The following is a 13751-nucleotide window of genomic DNA, read 5'->3' as shown; positions in this document are numbered from 1 at the left end:
CATCCAAAAACGCACTCAGTCGAAACCTGGACAGCAAGCTACACGACCGAGCGAGGTGGCGCAGTGGTTAGACACTGGACTCGCATTCGGGAGGACGACGGTTCAATCCCGCGTCCGGCCATCCTGATTTAGGTTTTCCGTGATTTCCCTAAATCGCTCCAGGCAAATGCCGGGATGGTTCATTTCAAAGGACACGGCCGACTTCCTTCCCCGTCCTTCCCTAATCCGATGAGACCGATGACCTCGCTGTCTGGTCTGCTTCCTCAAAACCAACCAACCAGCAAGCTAAACCGCGATGCAGAGCGCCTCTCTTGCAGAGTCTGCCACTGGAGCTTGCTAAACATCTCCGTAACGCTATCACGCTTACCAAATAACCCTGTGACGAAACGCGCCGCTCTTCTTTGGATCTTCTCTATCTCCTCTGTCAATCCTATCTGGTACGGGTCCCACACTGAAGAGCAATACTCAAGTATAGGTCGAACGAGTGTTTTGTAAGCCACCTCCTTTGTTGATGGACTACATTTTCTAAGGACTCTCCCAATGCATCTCAACCTGACACCCACCTTACCAACAATTAATTTTATATGATCATTCCACTTCAAATCGTTCCGTTCGCATACTCCCGGATATTTTACAGAAGTAACTGCTACCAATGTTTGTTCCGCTATCATATAATCATACAATAAAGGATCCTTCTTTCTATGTATTCGCAATACGTTACATTTGTCTATGTTAAGGGGCAGTTGCCACTCCCTGCACCAAAGTGCCTATGCGCTGCAGATCTTCCTGCATTTCGCTACAATTTTCTAATGCTGGAACTTCTCTGTATACTACAGCATCATCCGCGAAAAGCCGCATGGAACTTCCGACACTATCTACAAGGTCATTTATATATACTGTGAAAAGCAATGGTCCCATAACACTCCCCTGTGGCACGCCAGAGGTTACTTTAACGTCTGTAGACGTCTCTCCATTGATAACAACATGCTGTGTTCTGTTTGCTAAAAACTCTTCAATCCAGCCACACAGCTGGTCTGATATTCCGTAGGCTCTTACTTTGTTTAACAGGCGACAGTGCGGAACTGTATCGAACGCCTTCCGGAAGTCAAGGAAAATAGCATCTACCTGGCACCCTGTATCTAATATTTTCTGGGTCTCATGAACAAATAAAGCGAGTTGGGTCTCACACGATCGCTGTTTCCGGAATCCATGTTGATTCCTACAGATTAGATTCTGTGTTTCCAGAAACGACATGATACGCGAGCAAAAAACATGTTCTAAAATTCTACAACAGATCCACGTCAGAGATATAGGTCTATAGTTTTGCGCATCTGCTCGACGACCCTTCTTGAAGACTGGGACTACCTGTGCTCTTTTCCAATCATTTGGAACCTCCTGTTCCTCTAGAGAATTGCGGTACACGGCTGTTAGAAGGGGGCAAGTTCTTTCGCGTACTCTGTGTAGAATCGAATTGGTATTCCGTCAGGTCCAGTGGACTTTCCTCTGTTGAGTGATTCCAGTTGCTTTTCTATTCCTTGGACACTTATTTCGATGCCAGCCATTTTTTCGTTTGTGCGAGGATTTAGAGAAGGAACTGCAGTGCGGTCTTCCTCTGTGAAACAGCTTTGGAAAAAGGTGTTTAGTATTTCAGCTTTACGCGTGTCATCCTCTGTTTCCATGCCATCATCATCCCGGAGTGTCTGGATATGCCATGTTTGCTGATGATGCTGTGGTGTACGGGAAGGTGTCGTCGTTGAGTGACTGTAGGAGGATACAAGATGACTTGGACAGGATTTGTGATTGGTGTAAAGAATGGCAGCTAACTCTAAATGTAGATAAATGTAAATTAATGCAAATAATAGGAAAAAGAATCCCGTAATGTTTGAATACTCCATTAGTAGTGTAGCGCTTGACACAATCACGTCGATTAAATATTTGGGCGTAACACTGCAGAGCGATATGATGTGGGACAAGGACGTAATGGCAGTTGTGGGGAAGGCGGATAGTCGTCTTCGATTCATTGGTAGAATTTTGGGAAGATGTGGTTCATCTGTAAAGCACACTGCTTATAAAACACTAATGCGACCTATTCTTGAGTTCTGCTCGAGCATTTGGGATCCCTATCAGGTCGGATTGAGGGAGGACATAGAAGCAATTCAGAGGCAGGCTGCTAGATTTGTTACTGGTAGGTTTGATCATCACGCGAGTGTTACGGAAATGCTTCAGGAACTCGGGTGGGAGTCTCTGGAGGAAAGGAGGCGTCCTTTTCGTGAATTGCTACTGAGGAAATTTAGAGAACCAGCATTTGAGGCTCACTGCAGTAGAATTTTGCTGCCGTCGACTTATATTTCGCGGAAAGACCACAAAGATAAGATAAGAGAGATTAGGGCTCGTACAGAGGCATATAGGCAGTCGTTTTTCCGTCGTTCTGTTTGGGGTTGGAACAGGGAGAGAAGATGCTAGTTGTGGTACGAGGTACCCTCCGCCACGCACCGTATGGTGGATTGCGGAATATGTATGTAGATGTAGACAAGTTAGGTCCCTGCGAACTGTTAGTCCTTGGTTTTTTAGGGTAACCCGTGTTCCCACTGAGTTACCGCCAATAGTCTAATCCAGTGGTCGTCAAACTACGGCCCACCAAGCGACGTAGCGCAGTGGTTAGCACACTGTACTCGCATTCGGAAGGACGACGGTTCGAACCGCGTCCGACCACCCTGGCCGGCCGGTGTGGCCGAGCGCTTCTAGGCGCTTCAGTCTGGAGCCGCACGACCGTTACGGTCGCATGTTCGAATCCTGTCTGGGGCATGGATGTGTGTGATGTCCTTAGGTGAGTTAAGTTTAAGTAGTTCTAAGTTCCAGGGGACTGATGACCTCAGAAGCTAAGTCCCATAGTGCTCAGAGCCATTTGAACCATTTTGAACCAAAGGTGAGGTGCAGCACACCTCGCAGCCTAAATCTGTCCTGACTCATTGATTTTACGTCTAAGACCTCTACTACTCTGTCGTCTTAGGTTTCGTTTCTTTTTCATACTCGTTATAGCTTTAGAACATTTTACAGTGAATAACTTATGTATCTTTCTAACATTTGACAATAAACATTCCATTATAAACATAACACAATAACACCTAACATATAATAAATGTCCAAGTTCTACATCTGTGTCTGTGTTCGTCCTATACGACGGCCTTGGAGTCAGTTGGCAGGTACTTCAGCTTCAGGGACGCAGTCGGGACAAAGGAAGGTCGAGTGTTAGGCGAGACAAATGTACTGACCGAAGGCTTTGCAAACGTAGTTTTTTTTTCTGTCCTCTTTGCAGCCGCGCGGCTCACACCTTGAATTCTTCTTCACCTTTTTTGGCGGAAGAGATGTCACAGCTTGGCTGCTGGAACTAGGACGAAATCCTTGAGACGCTGGTGCAACGTTTCAGGAAGGTGCCTGGATGCCTCCTGGCGATTGTAAAGCTGACTTCGAAGAAGGGCGACGGCGAGTGTTTTGAAGAATTTTGGACGTGTAAGAGTTGCCCGAGGCGAGTTGCAAAAGTGGATCACTTGCGCATTGATTCCAGCGACATCGAGTAGCGAGAAGACGATCTTGAGTGGCCATCTTCTGCACGTTCAGCTCACGTCAAAAGTTTCGCACAACTGATCGACAGTGTCAATGCCGTCTTTGGTCTTATTTTACTAGGTAATCACCTCAGTTCTCTTCTTGTCCCTAGTCGATTCGTCTAGATGATCATCGCGGTGAAAGATGGAGAGAAGAATCACAATTTTCTTCTTTTTTGGAACGTAGGACGCCATGGTGATCTGTTTACTGAATCCGAATATGCGGCTGCATCCTGGGCGGCCAGTGGTCTCAGTGAATGCCTTAGGGATCTCTTTTTTGATTTTCCTAGCCGTTCCAACAAGAGTCATCGTGTGCTTGTGTACGAGTGTAGTGGCCAGTGGAACGCTGGTGTACCAGTTGTCCATCGTTAGGTTTCTTCCCGATCCAGATATCTTGGCTATGAGGCGTTCAGTCACATCAGACGGGGAGTTGCTCTTGTGGAAAGTTCCGTCAGATTGCTTTCCGACGTGCACATCCATGTAGGAGGTGTAGAACACTTAGGAGCCGCACATAGCGATGATCTTGATGCCGTACTTAGCCATTTTTGTCAGGATGTACTGAATGAGAGAGCATTGGCCACGTATACGCTCCAGTTCTCGTCGATCGTAACGTTGCCACCGAGTATGTAACTGTCCTGTAGGTTGTTGTTTAACTGATGGAAGACTTCACGGATTAGACAGAGTTTGTCCTGTGCACGCCGAGCCTGTCAGGTACTGAGATAGTCAAACCTGAGAGAGCTCAGGAGGAATCTGAATCGAGTCATGGTAATCGTCAGGGGAAGATCTCAGCACTAATCCCATCGGTAGGCCAGAAACAAGCCAGGTTCCTATGTCCAGCTTTGAATCCTCCCCATCAGATAGAGAAGCCCATGGAGAGCCAGAACCTAAGGTTCGTCCGTCTTCCCATACAGGCTATCTGTCTTGTAGTTTTCGGTACCCGTCCATATCTTCTTGCTGGTGCAATCGACGATGATCTGGACAGTTTATGACAGATTATGATCTTCCTCGAGAGTCTTTGCGTTTCTCGTCCGTCCAGGGACTTCTGTGGTGATCTTCCAAGATCTAGTCCTAATCTTCTGTGGGCCTGGAGGATTCTTCATCCACTTGGTGACGCCATTCTTTTTTAGGCAAAAGTCGTCACGTTTTTTCGTCAATTCCATCGTCGCGGGCATCCTCGTTTGAGTCAGCTGCAATTTGACCATCATACTTCTCGCCCCCATCATCAACAGGTAACATCGGAAAGTACAAGACTTTTTCTTGTGTATATCAATGACCTTTTATCAGTAACATTACCAGATGCCAAGTTCGTTTTGTTTGCCGATGATACAAACATTGCAATAAATAGCAAATCAAGTGTAGTCTTAGAAAAATCAGCTAATAAAATATTTGTGGACATTAATCACTGGTTCCTAGCCAATTCTTTGTCGCTAAACTTTGAAAAACACACACACACACACACACACACACACACACGAGTATATGCCTAACATATGATGACAAGCAGATAGAAGAAGTGGACAGTGTTAAATTCTTGGCATTACAAAAATGTTCAAATGTGTGTGAAATCTTATGGGACTTAATTGCTAAGGTCATCAGTCCCTAAGCTTACACACTACTTAAACTAAATTATCCTAAGGACAAACACACACACCCATGCCCAAGGGAGGACTCGAACCTCCGCCGGGACTCTTGGCATTACAGGTTGATAATAAATTCAACTGGGAAAAGCACGCCGGCCGAGGTGGCCGAGCGGTTCTAGGCGCTACAGTCTGGAACTGCGCGACCGCTACGGTCGCAGGTTCGAATCCTGCCTCGGGCATGGATGTGTGTGATGTCCTTAGGTTAGTTAGGTTTAAGTAGGTCTAAGTTCTAGGGGACTGATGACCTCAGCAGTTAAGTCCCATAGTGCTCACAGCCATTTGAACCATTTTTTTGGGAAAAGCACAGCACAGAACTGCTGAAGCGTCTTAACAAATCTCTATTTGCAATGCGAATTGTGTCAGACATAGGGGATATAAAAATGAAAAAGCTGGCATACTATGCTTACTTTCATTCCATAATGTCATATGGCATTATTTTTTGGGGTAATTCATCAAGTGAAGCTAAAGTCTTCCGGGCACAAAAACGTGCAGTAAGAGTTATATGTGGTGTGAACTCAAAACATCCTGCAGAAGCCTGTTTAGGGAACTAGAGATACTAACTACTGCTTCCCATTATATTTATTCTTTAATGCGATTTGTCATTAAAAATATAGCATTTTTTCAAACCAACAGCTCAATTCATGGAATCAATACTAGAAATAAGAATAATATTCACAAGGATTTAAAGTCACTTAGTCTTGTACAAAAAGGTGTGCATTATTCAGGAACACACATTTTCAATAACTTGCCAGCAGCCATAAAAAGCTTAAAAACCAATGAAATTCAGTTTAAGAGAAGCCTAAAGGATTTATTGGTAGCCAACTCCTTCTACTCCATTGATGAATTTCTCAGTAGAACTAACTGATTTGTGTGTGTGTATATATATAAGTTCAATATAACTTCTGCACAGTTTCAGTGCAGTAATGTGTTCATTGTAAATAAGTATTATAGTAGTTGTATTACACGTTTATTACCTTATAAATAAATACACTTTTTTATTTTAGATTCAGTGCATTAGTATTTGTAAAATGTTTCTTTCATATAGCGTTCATTAAAAAATGACGATCATTCCACTTGGGACCTGTGGAATGGTACATTAGCTTATTTGTTTGAGTTGTAAATATTTGTCATGTATTATTGTTTTTCTGACATGTTCTACATCCTGGAGGACCTCCTCAATACGGATCAATTGGAATGAAAGTAAATCTAATCTAATCTAATCTGTAATAATGTGTTATGATGTAATATTGCGGGTCTACAAAGTGTCTGTCACTTTGGTCTGGCGCAGAGGTGCTAAAAATCCAGGCAACAAGCACGGAAAGGTGTGGTACAGTAAAACCCAACGGAGAGAAAGAAGATGTTCACACGTCAAGTTCTAGCGCACGAGTGAGGAAAACGCGTGGAGCGCACTTTGTTGACAGCTTTTCAGAAACTCAGCGGTGTCTGTGCCTCCATTTCGGTGTTATACGCGAAAGTACAGCTCTTGGGGTCTACTGCACCACAGCTTTCTGCTGGAGGGTTCATAGAAATGGGAGGGGAAAGAGTTTATTGTTTGTCTTCCAATGTTGACAACTCAGGGGCGTGTGCAGCTAGCACCGCTCAGCGGCTATGGTATGGATGTCAAATGAAAGTGACATTAATTCCTGAAAGCGCATTACCGAGACGGTCATCTTCAAATGTGGTATATGTTTGTCAAGTAATACGAAAGAAAATTAAGGTCCTTGTAGACAATTCAATGAATAAAAGAAAAATTACATTCAAAACATGTACGTAATAAACATTTGTGAACGTGTCTCATATTGTAATTACTTTATTAAGTAATACAGTGGTGCAAGTCAGTATAAAGGTAGGGTTCCACGAAAGTAATAGTACAATGTTTGAAGGATACGTGTGTCGAATTTTCTATGTATGTGGTATATATATGTAAGACATAAACAATCATGATGGAACTACATAGTTTCTTCCATAACATGACTAACAAAATAAGGCGTTTGAATTTCCTGGATGGAAATGGTATGAAGGCACTCACTGTCCTGTTGTTTTATTGCTCTGTTAGTACTTGTCCCACTTCCGTTCTTCCTTATTAAATTAAAATTCTCCTTCGACAGTGATTTTGTTAGGGTGTGTTGTTCTTGCAGTGAAGTTATCACCCACTCCTCTCGTACCGCTCTCTTCAGCTCAAACACGGCTTCAAACTGCTTTCCATTGTAATGAATAAGCCTTGCAAGTAGATATTCCTCAAAGGTTTCCAAGGGGCCAAATCCGGGCTACATTCGGATTAAGGCAAGACATCGCTATCCTCAAACCACTTTTTAGTTGTGGCAGAGATATACACACATGCATTAGCTTGTTGGAATATTAGACTTTCGTCCTCCAGCAAAATTAGCAACAAATTCAGAAGAAACAACAGTATGTGGCCCTTGCTTCGCGCATCAGTGACACTTTCTATGCCTCAGATAATTTTTACTTCGCTCTACTTTGCCAGTATTGTTCATTTTGCCCTTACCACACTACTTCTTGTGAAAAGTGACCAATGTGTTCGACCCAGTAAGAGTTCGTTACTTCCGAAAAACACGCTAATGTAACAGATAAAACGGACGTCTAAACCGTTTTATATACAAAGCTATCATCCGCCACTCTGTCCCTTTGTTACAATTTTGAATTAATTGAGTTATTTTATTGAAAACCGTCTTTGTTCAGCTCTATTTGACCTAATAGAAAAGTCCGATTGAAAACGGTGTGCTGCAGCCACTTGGTATTCTTTCAGATACTAGGGCGTGAAGCTGCCTGGATATCTGGAAAGAAACATGGGATCCGTTCCGATGGCACTGGCCACAGTTTCTGACTTGGTACAGGAGACCGGTCACTATCTAAGCCTTCAGAAAAATGCGTGTAATTACAATATATTATTTTCATTTTCGCTTAAATGTATATGATATGGTACCTTATAATATGTAGATTCAAAATGTGCAAATGGTAAGCATCTAACAATAATCATGGTTTGGTGAAAACTGAATTTCACTTTGAGAAGCCTCTTCACTCCCCCTCCCATCTCTCTTTCTATGCGGTCCGAGGATTCGCCCTGCAATGTCAGTACTGTCTCTTAAGTAGAAACGTTTGACGACCACTGGTCTAATACAACACGAACGTATCTCTTCCCGTAATTGTGCGCAGTACGTTCCACGGTCAATTGCCAGTCACTTCACCGGTCGTCAGTTCTCCGTCGGTCATACTACGTTTCGCTATAGTTTTCCAGGTTCCCTATAAAATAAAGGATCGTTCGCGAGTAGCCTTCCAGAGTCTCCAGATCATTAATGGAAACCGTAAAAAGCAACGGTCCTAGAACCATCCCTTAGGGTGCTTCCTGTATCATCTTTGCGTCTTTCGATTTTGTTCTCTTAAGAAGGACGCGTAGGCTTTTCTCTGCAAGGAAGTCCTGAATCCAGTAACAAATCTGGTCCTATACTCCAAGCCCTTATTTAGTTGAAATCCGAGACTGTACAGCTGGCAGTATTCACCACGGGGTCCCTACTGCTCTCTTTGAGATACTGTGCAAACTAGTGTGTACTAGAGGACAACGAGATCAGACATGAATTAGTACGCTATGCACCGATTGATCACTCGTGAAAGACTACTCTGGAGTATGCACAATTGATTCGCTACAGAGGGGGCATTTGAACAGTCTATTCATTACCTAAATGCCGGATTTGTGCCTGAACAACTACTGTTGTCGTCGTGCGTATGCCAGTGACACCTGTCTGGGTCTGGTACCCACAAACATGTCCGATCTTCTTCCAGAGTTGGGAAGGTGACGTATGGCACCCAATGATCGAGACGTAACACTCCCAACATTCTTGTTTCCGACTTTTTATTAGTTGGCGAGCGCGGGCACGGACCCGTTTAAAAGCTTTAGGTGCTCTAGGGAAGGGTGCCGCTTATGTCGCTGGAGAGCTCGCCGACGCTCTTTAATGGCCTCAGCGATTTCCGGCGACCACCACGGTATTGACTTTCGCCGTGGGCACCCTAAAGAACAGGGGATCCTGCTTTCCGCCGCAGAAACGATCTTTCTAGTGACCCGCTCAACTTACCACGTCAATGGTACCACTTGGGAGAGACGCAATGGTGACAGCAGAGGTGAAAGCTTCCCAGTCTGCCTTGTTTAAAGACCACCTTGGTAGACGTCCGGGGGAATGGCGCTGGGGGAGTGACAAGAAGATGGGAAAGTGGTCACTACCACACAAGTCATCATGGGCTCTCCAGTGGACAGATAGCAGAAGCCCTGGGCTGCAGAGGGATGAATAAATGGCCGAGTAAGTGCCATGAGCCACACTGAAATGTGTGTGGGCCCCAGTATTTAAGAGGCAGAGATCGAGTTGAGACAGGAAAGTTTCTACATCTCTACCTCAGCCAGTAAGCGCGGTGCCACCCCAAAATGTGTTATGGGCGTTAAAATCTCCCAAAAGTAGGAAAAGTTTAGGGAGTTGATGAATCAGTGTAGCCAATGCGTTCAGGGGTACTGAACCATCTGGAGGTAGATATACGTTGCAGACAGTTATTTCCTGCGTCATCTTTATCCTGACAGCTGCAGCTTCAAGAGGGGTTTTAAGGGGCACAGGTTCGCTACATATGGAGTTCAGGACATAGATACAAACTCCCCCTGACACTCTATTATAGTCACTACAGTTCTCGTAATATCCTCTATAGCTGCAGAGAGCAGGGTTCCGCATTGCCAGGAACCAGGTTTCCTGGAGGGCAATGCAGAAAGCAGGTGTAAAGCTTAACAGTTGCTGTAGCCTAGCCAGGTGGTGGAAAAAACCGCAGCAATTCCACTGGAGGATGACGTTATCCTGAGGCTGACAAGGCATGAAGCATGCAAGGAAGCAGGTTATGCCTCAGGGTCACCTGCTGCCACCGACTGAATATTTGTATCCATTCATATCGTGGATGAAGCATCAGTGAGATCCAGGTCCTCAGGGGACGCTGAGATTTCCACCCCTTCCGCCCGAGAGGAGCGAGAGGAGGCTATTGCTTGTCTGGCTTGGGTGAGGGGACCGATGTCCCCGGCGTTTGAGGGAGGCCTTACTCTCAAAGAGGTGCTTTGGGAGCAACGAAAGGAGATTTTCCCCCTACCACCAAGGGGGCAGATGTATTCTGGAGGCCCGGAAGGCCCACTGTTCGTGGCACAGAGTGTAGTACAGTTGGTAAAGTTGCTTCAGCATATGTGGAAATCAACTGAACAGGGTGTAATAGTTCAAATTTACGTTTAACCTCTTGGTGAGCCAACCGGTCCACGCTCTTGTACTCCATAATTTTCTGCTCCTTTTGGAGTACTATGCAGTCTGGCGAGCAGGTGGAGTGCTGCTCTCCCCAGTTGATACAAGTGGGGCGCACGTGGAGTAACTGGTTGCATTGGACGTCCGCAGTCTCGACATGTGGCGCTGGAAGTGCAGTGGGAAGACATGTGCCTGAATTTCCAGCACTTAAAGCACTGCATAGGGGGAGGGACGTATGGTTTAACATAACAGCGGTAAACCATCACCTTGACATTTTCAGACAATGAATTAGCCTCAAAGGCCAAGATGAAGGCACTGGTAGTAAACCTGTTGTCTTTGGGTCCCCTGTAAACGCACCAGATGAAATGAGCACTCCGCCGTTCTAGGCTGGCGCGGAGCTCGTCGTCAGACTGCAAGAGGAGGTCGCGATGGAAAATAATCCCCTGGACCATGTTGAGGCTTTTATGGGGAGTGACGGAAACAGGAATATCACCCAGCTGGTCACAAGCGAGTAACACCCGGGATTGGGCTGGGGATGATGTCTGAATCAAGACTGCACCGCTTCTAATCTTGGACAGCGCTGTCATTTCCCCAAACTTATCCTCAAAATGTTCAACAAAAAAACTGAGGCTTCGTAGGTAGAAAGGAGTCCCTGTCCATTCTGCTACAGACTAAATACCGAGGTGAATATGGCTCTCTTCTTTCTGTAGCCCTACGTTCCTCCCATGGTGTAGCGAGGGAGGGAAACGATTGAGGGTCATATCTGTCAGAATTGTACTCGATCTTGCCCTTCTTAGAGACTGTTGGCGCCGTATGGTCACCAGCAAGAGACGACTTAGTGTGCTTCATTGCGGGTCATCCAACCTGATGCCACCCACTCCAATCAATGGCTCTCCCTACAGGCGCCACCCAGCCACAGCAAAGGTCACTTGGCATGCTGGCCATTGCCAGGCATCCTGATGCCCCAGGAAGACAGGCATCTACTCCTTGGCATACATGGGGAGTTTAGAGCTCAGGCATCAGCAGTGTGATCCCTGTGTTGTCTGGAGGCTACCACCAAATGGTTACATGATGGCCCCACCACAGCAGATTGGTTACCGTGCTGCATATTGGACACAGAGAAATCCAATATTGTCATGGGGGCGAAAGAAGATAGGAGACAAAGAAGAAGATGACACACCCCGGAAAGTGTCATCGCCCAAATTGTTGAATTGCAGATGGAGATGCAAAGCCATGACAAGAGGTTCAGGAGATCGAATCGAAGGGCACTATGGATAACTCATGCACCACGTAAGGCGTCTTTACCCATAAGGCCCGCACTTCTGTGGAATTTGGAAAGTGGCAGGTCAAACCATAACATGGGACCTGAACTTACAGGGCCGAAAAGTGTGAGGCTCCTTTTACTCATCTCTTACGACAGGCAGGGATACCTCGGGCCTATTCTATCCCCCAGACCCACAGGGGGATTTCCGTAGACAGATATCTTTTTGTTTCTCTTTAAAACAAATTTTGGCATTCTTTGAGAGGTTCCTTTAATATCTGGAATATTAATTCTAATTTTCTTGTTTCTAAGGAAGCATACTCTCATATGTTTTCCTAGCTATGATTTTCTGTGATAAGTCATATGTCCTGATTTTAATTCTGTTTTACTTCGTTTCCTACCTGCACTTCTGACAATAGCTAAGTAAGTTTACAGTTATTTAGCTCCACTAATCTACTGATGTGCCAAAATAAAAAAAATAGTAGAATCAGTTAGGTTCCTAAGGTGTGCGTTATTATCTATGCAGCCAAAGTTTGAGTAGCAGCATGTGGGCGCTGATGTACAAGGGTTGGAACTTAAATAGTGGCAACTATTTATTCACAACCGATACGAAAGAGCTACATGTTTGCACCTGTTACTGTCCTTCAAAGTAGTCATCAGCGTTGTGTAGAACCCGGCCAGCGATGTAGAATGCCCCCAGGAAGAGCGCTGTACTGCCTGTCGAATCTCTGGAACAGTTCTGAAGCGAATGCCACGAAGTGGTTCCTTCATCTTCGGAATCAAATCAAAGTCACAAGGACTTAAGTCGGGGGAGTATGGTGGATGGTACAGTACTTCCAAGTCCCATTGACCGAACAGAGCAGCCACAACTTGCGCTGTATGCGCCCGCGCAGTGTCGTGCAAAATGATGGGTGGGTTGCGCAGAAAGTGTCGGAGCTTCTTTCGCAAAGCTGGTCCCAGGTAATGCTCCAAAAACGAAAAGTAATACTGTGCACTGACGGTCTGCCGTCGAGGAGCGCAATGTGTTAGTATAGCACCACCACAGTCGTACAAGAGAATCACCTTAACTTTAGACCGCTCCATTCGCACCATCAATAGAACAGGCTCTCCTAACGGTATACTACGCCTTCCACATCGCCGGCAACGGGTTCTGCACAACGCTGGTGTCTACTTTGAAGGACAGTAACAGTTGCGAACATGTAACTCTTTTGTGTCGGTTGTGAAAAAATAGTTGCCACTATATAAGTTCCAACTCTCGTATATGGCCACCAATGTCTCGTGGTCTGAATCCATTGCTTCAATAACCTCAGTCCAGTCCTCCCAATATTCTTTCCCCCCAGCCTTGTAAACACCAGTGCCAGGAAGACACACGGAGCAGTGGCAATGTGGCCTTTGAAAACCCTGCCTAAGACTCACTATCCTGCCAGGCAAGTTAGACAAGCGAACAGCGCTATTGATTAACACAAATCTTACATGAGTGTCCAAACGGATACAGAAAGTATGTGGAAATCTGAAACTCATATTTTTCAAAGACTCTCTAAAGGCAGTGAACTTACCAGAATAGTATTTTAGGTTTCCAGAATGAAATTTTCACTCCGCAGCGGAGTGTGCGCTGATATGTAACTCTCTGGCAGATTAAAGCTCTGTGACAGACCGAGACTCGAACTTGAGATCCTTGCCTTCCGTAAGCAAGTCCTCTACGGATTGAGTTACCCAAGCACGACTCACGGCCCGTCCTCAGAGCTGTACTTCCGCTAGTACTTCTTCTCCTGCCTTCCAAACTTAACAGAAGCTCTTTTGCGGTTCTTGCAATACTAACACTCCTGGAAGAAAGGATATTGCGTAGACATTGCTTAGCCACAGCCTGGAGGACGTCCCGAGAATTAAATTTTCACTCTGCAGCGTAGTGTGCACTTAAATTTTTCTGTGTGGGCCCTGATTTCTCTTATTTTTTCGTGATGATCATTTCTCTCTA

General features: G+C 45.3%; 1 protein-coding gene across 1 annotated transcript in view; it reads left to right on the top strand.

Annotated features, from left to right (window-relative positions):
- LOC126414895 (uncharacterized) overlaps nucleotides 1-13751 on the top strand; it is a 347263-nt gene that overhangs the window by 247411 nt on the left and 86101 nt on the right. The window lies entirely within an intron of this gene.

Source organism: Schistocerca serialis, chromosome 1 (assembly GCF_023864345.2).
Source record: "Schistocerca serialis cubense isolate TAMUIC-IGC-003099 chromosome 1, iqSchSeri2.2, whole genome shotgun sequence".
Taxonomy (NCBI): domain Eukaryota; kingdom Metazoa; phylum Arthropoda; class Insecta; order Orthoptera; family Acrididae; genus Schistocerca; species Schistocerca serialis.
Note: the sequence above shows the minus strand (reverse complement) of the source record. Positions and strands in the feature narration are given on the sequence as shown.